Source organism: Jaculus jaculus, unplaced genomic scaffold (assembly GCF_020740685.1).
Source record: "Jaculus jaculus isolate mJacJac1 unplaced genomic scaffold, mJacJac1.mat.Y.cur mat_scaffold_37_1_1805170_arrow_ctg1, whole genome shotgun sequence".
Classification (NCBI taxonomy): Eukaryota; Metazoa; Chordata; class Mammalia; order Rodentia; family Dipodidae; genus Jaculus; species Jaculus jaculus.
In genome coordinates this window covers 797,282-803,389 of record NW_025423493.1, presented here as the reverse complement: position 1 = coordinate 803,389, position 6,108 = coordinate 797,282, and positions in this window count along the sequence as shown.

Here is a 6,108-nt window from a genome sequence, read left to right as displayed (position 1 = left end):
TTGCCTACAAAACCTAAAGACCTAGGTTTGATTCCTGTGTCTGCATAAAGCCATCAGCAGAAGAAAAAAGGTGGAGGACAAACAGCAAAAGAAGCCACATGAGGAGGAAGACAAGAGATGGAAGAGAAGGAACAGAAAGAGAAACAGGGGAGTGAGGAGGAGGAAGAGGAGAACTCAGAAGTTCACCAGGAGTGGTGGTACACATCTTTTATTTCAGCACTTATGAGGCAGAGTTGGAGGATCACTATGAGTTTAAGGCCAGTCTGGAACTACAGAGTTATTTCCAGGTCAGCCTGGGCTAGAGAGAGACCCTAACTTGAAAACCAATCCAGTTGTTCACCATTATTATTAATCACAGAAATTCAAATTCAAATTACATGCCACTGAAGATTATTACTATGCAGACCTTTGGAAGAATTACATGACCAAAGGCTGGCAAGAATATGGATCAACAGGGGCTGGAGAGATGGCTTAGCAGTTAAGCACTTGCGTGTGAAGCCTAAGGACCCTGGTTTGAGGCTCGATTCCCCAGAACCCACGTTAGCCAGATGCACAAGGAAGCACACACATCTGGAGTTCATTTGCAGTGGCTGGAGTCCCTGGCATGCCCATTCTTTCTCCCTCTCTATATATGCCTCTTTCTCTGTCATTCTCAAATAAGTAAATAAAAATAACAAAAAAAAAAAAGAATATGGATCAACAGAACGTAAAAAGATTGCACTTAGTGTTCTTAGGTTTACAAAAAAAAAAAAAAAAAAATTCAGGGTACCGAGATGGCTTAGCAGTTAAGGCACCTGTCTATGAAGGCTAAAGACCCAGGTTCAATATCCCAGATCCTACTTAAGCCAAATATACAAAGTGATGTGTCTGGAGTTTGTTTGCAGTAGCTAAGGCCCTCCCTGGAACACTAATTCTCTATTTCTCCCTCCCTCTCCCCCTCTCACTCTTCCTCTTTCTCCCTCTCTCCTAAATAATAAAAATAAATAAGTTTTTAAAATGTTGATGGGTCTTGATCTGTGCATGAATAGACCACATTTGCATGGCTTGGTAGGAGACCTCTACATATTTTCCACCTGAACCTGCTCTGTAGCTGAAGACCTGCTCCACAGGAAACTATGGTCAATGCTGGACACACAGGAAGGCACTGCAAGGCTGATGGTGGGGGTGGAGTGCAATGTCACCAGCAGGGGACACCATCTTCATGCAGTGTGCTTACTTAGGAGGAGTGACCAAGTTATTCTTAGGCCACATTCTCAAGAGTCATTTGGGCATCTCCTGAGGGGTGAGGCAAAGCCTCTGTCTATCTTACTCTCCTTCTCTAGGCAGGGGCAGGCTGTTCCATGAGGGTCTTCTTATAATACATTGCTACAAACTTTGTAGGACTTGTCAGTATTTTAAATGTTTATCTTTTAATTTTAATAATAATGGTCTACAGAGCCTTTTGTATCTTTCTTTCTTTTCATTTGAGAGAGAAAATGGGCATGCCAGAGTCTTCAGCCACATCAAATGAACTCCAGATGCATGTGCCACTTTGTGCATCATGTCCCAGGAAATAAGTACAGCCGAGGATCCAAGAAAGTTGGAAAGCACAGGACTACTGCTTCTGTTTCTGAATATAAAATCCTCTGAGATGTGGGGGTGCATGGAGCCCCACTGCTTTCTTCAAGGGCACTGGTACTGTGCACATGATCCTTGATCTTTCATCATGGACATGCCCCTCAGACAGTCCCCTCCTTGCTGCCAGTCATGCCATTAGCTTATAAGACAGACTTCTCTGAACTGTCAGGTTCAGAGAGCTCCATGATTTTAAGCAGGGACAGTAGCTCAAGCCCTGGAAAAATATGGCAGAAAATCAGTTAAGTTAGCCACACAGGAGGGTCACAACTTTAAACCCAGCACTTGGAAGGCTGAGGAAGGAGGATCACTGTTGGAGACCAGCCTGAGTGACAGAGTGAGTTTCATATCAGCCTGAGCTTCAGTGACATGCTATCTATCTGTAAAAATTAGTTAGGGATTTCCGGGTAAGATAGCAGCATTACAAGTCACGCCAAACCAGCCCAGGGAGGGATTTAAGCAAAACCATACCAAAATACAAACTCCTTCTGAAAAGTGAAGGTATAGTTTATTATCAGCCACAGCAGAGAAGTAGGAGAGACCATATCTACCAGGAAGGAGGAAACTGGCCAGAATCCTGCCAAGGCACTTGTGGCACCAATCCATGCAACCCGTGCACCCACATGGTCTGGCCCAGTGCCAGGATGCAGGAGCAGAGGCCAAGCAAAGGTGTTTTCCAACCTTATCAGCCACCTTGCAAAGTCAAGAAACCTCAAGGGGAGACAGCAGAGACCAGCTGAGGAGGTGGTAAAGGGGATACAGGTAGGACCAGCTAAGCAGTTCCAGTAAATGCCAGGCTTTCTGCACTCTCCCCTGGCCCAGCCATCAAAGCTGTGCAATTCCAGAGAACTCATTTAACCCCAGTGGCTGGAAATCCAGCACAGCTTCTCAGAACACCAGATCTGCATCACAAACCAGTGGGTTTGAGGTGAGCACTCAGCATTGGTGAGACTGGAAGCCACCTCAAGAGATAATGAGGCTGACTGACACACACACACACACACACACACACACACACAAAGCAGGTACATAGGCCTGCACTGGAAGTACTTATCACTTTTTCCATGTCAGGGTAGGTTACAGGTTATATATTCTTCTATATATTCATTCTCAATGAAGCTGTATTAGGAGGTTGACTACTGTTGCCTTTGATGCTTTCAGATTCACAGGGCCTTCGTCTTTTTCCTTTGTCATTACTAGAGACAGGGTTAGATTCAGACCCAGGCTGACCTGAAATCCATTTCAGAACAGAAAACTCCACCTCCCAGTGTACAAGTTTAAGAGCGTAGAGCAAAATATACCCTTAGAGATTTTATAAGGTGATACGTTTGTTTTAATCCTCACACTTGTATACTCTGTGCTGGTTTTTCTTGAATGTGGATGTATATTGCTCAGTTGAATTTTAGAACTTGCCAGGAAACTGTTTCATCCATCACACTAGAATACTTGAATAACAGGCACACTGAACACACAGGATTACTTCTGTGGTTGGACTGGAGTATAAGAGCTATACCTTGCGCCTTCAACACGTACCCTGAGGGTATATAAAGTTGGATTCCCAAGTCAAAGAGCACTGCACATAACTATAAAACCCAAACAACAAATCAACTCAGGATGCAAAAATGGCTACATCATGATACAAGAAACACAAACAATCAAGGCAATACAATCCTAACACAAATTATTAATCCATCTGAAATGACCCCAAGTGAGACTGTTTTAGATGAAATCCTGACAAAGAATCCAAAAACATGACTTTATCTATACTTGCAGAGATCAAAGAGGAAATCAAAGAAGTAAACAAAAAGAAAAACAAAACAAAAAAAACTGCTGAAGGAATCCCAAGACAACAAAGGAAACCAGCTTAATGAAAGATGGAGGTCATTCCAAGACATGAGTAGGGAAATAGAAATACTGAAGAAAGACTGTAAAGAAATACTAGCCCTGCAAAACACAGTAAGACAAATAAAAAACATGGAAAGTTTGTGGAAAGTCTCACTAGTAGAATGGATGAATGAGAGAACAGAATATCTAAACAAAAAGACCAGGTGGAAGATCTAATACAGTCCAACAAAGAGAAAGACAAAATATAGGATTGTATGAATGTGAATTTCAAAATATTTGGGACAATATGAAAACATCAAACATCAGAACCCACGGTATAGTCGAAGGAGAAGAATTTCAATACAAAGGTATAATGGGCATTCTCAACAAAATCATAGGATAAAATTTCTCCCAAATTGGGAAAGATATACTAGTGCAGATCTAGGAAGCTTTTAGAACAGCAACCAGACAAAACATGGAAAGAACTTCTCCCATCATGTTATAATTAAACATCTAAACATGCAAATCAAAGAAATTATATTAGAGAGACAAAGCAAGTCACCTACAAAGGCAAGCCCATCAGAATAACAGCAGGTTACTCAACACAAACATTAAAAAGCAGAAGGGCTTTTAATAATATAATTCAAGTTATGAAAGGAAACAACTGTCAACAAAAATAACTTCATCCTACAAAGCTATCTATCCAAATTGATGGAGAATAAGGACATTCCAGAATGGGAACTGGCTAAAGGGAATTATAACAACTAAGCCAGATCTACATAAAATACTTGAAGGATTCATCATGCTGAAGAGAAAGCAAAGTACACACATGAAGAAATAGGAAAAAGTAAATCATAACCAAATAACAGTTTAAACAAGAGAGTCAAGAGAAAGCAGGAAGCAGTATAAAACAAGAAGAATGGTGAGAATGAACATATATCCATCAATAATCACCATTAATATCAATGGTCTCAATGCCCCAACCAAAAGACACGACCTTGAAGACTGGATTAAAAGGCAGGATCCTACTGTTTGTTGCCTCCAGGAAACTCATCTGCTAATAAGAGATAGACTATGTATTAGGGTAAAAAGAAGGAAAATGGTATTTCAAGCAAATGGGCCTAGGAAACAAGCAGTGGTTGCTATCCTAATATCTGACAGGATAGTCTTCAAACCAATGTTACTGAGGATGGATAAAGTAGATCAAGTCAAACTGATTAAAGGAACACTCCAATAGGAGGACATTACCATCCTAAACGTATATGCACCTAGCATGGTTGCTCCCAATTTCATCAAATAAGCACAATTAGACTTACAGTTACAGATAACACCAAACACAATTGCAGTGTGTGACTTCAATACCCTACTTTCATCAATTGACAGGTCTTTCTGACTAAAAATAAACAGAGAGACATCCGGATTAAATGATGTCATGGAACAAATGGCCTTAGAAATATCCACAAAACATATATACAAATGCTGCAGAATACACATTCTTTTCAGCAGCACATGGAACTTTCTCTAAAATAGACCACATAATAGGACACAAAGCATATCCTAACAAATACAGGAAAACTGAAATAATCCCTTGTACTCTATCTGACCACAATAGGGTTAAACTACAAATCAACAACAAGAACAACTACAGAGCATACAGAAATTCACTGAGATTAAACAATACACTATTGAATAATGAATGGGTCACTGAAGAAATCAAAAGGAAATCAATAAATTCATAGACTCAAATGATAATGAGAATGCAACATACTAAAACCTATGAGACACAATGAAGACAGTTGTAAGAATGAAATTTATAGAGACTTCCGGCCAAGATGGCGACCGCCTAGCTGCGCTGCAGATAGCATGGAAAGAAAGGCAAGAAATTTAAGGGTTATCAGGGTCTTCTTGCAAGTGGGAGGGCACAGAGTGGGGAAAAACAGGGAAACACGGATCCTCCCTCGGGTGGGTAGTCTACCACCCCATACGGCCGGTGCACCCTGCGCCCCAAGCGGGCCTGCCAGCCCATCGCGCACGCCAGCCCACCAGAGAGTGCTTGATAAGCACACCCATGGGAACCACCTCTGACGCGATTAAGTGGATGCCAGACCCCTGCTTCTGTGCTCCGATCACGTGCCCCCCGGCAAGCCTCTGCTGTGTCCCGATACCGTGCCTGCATCAGCTGCCTCTGCACTACAAATGCACGTGCAGCGGGCCCAGTCCCACAACAAGGGCCACACAAGTCCACACTGACTCACTAGCGCCAGCTCAGGTGACATCTCCTACGTGTCCGTCACCACCCATCACCCACTACACTGAGGCGGGAGAGCGCACACTGTTTGCAGATCCCAGTGTTCCCAGCCAGAGTTTGGGCAGCTTCAGGGCTTGCTACCTCTGTCCCCTTTCAAGCTCGAAGACAGGAAGTATTGGTGCATTACTGGGTGGGAATTCAGGCAACTTTGGCGCCCCGGTCAGGCAGTAGATATGAGGCTCTGGTAAGAGAAAGCAAAAACCCAGGCTGCTTGCAACTGGCCCAGGCTGCCTTGGATTCTCATTGAGCTAGATCCCAGGCTGCTCCACCCACCTACCTGCCCATACACTGACATGGGTAGACCACAGCACAAAAGAAATAACATGAAAAATAAAATGCAAGAAAATCCAGACAGATCACCA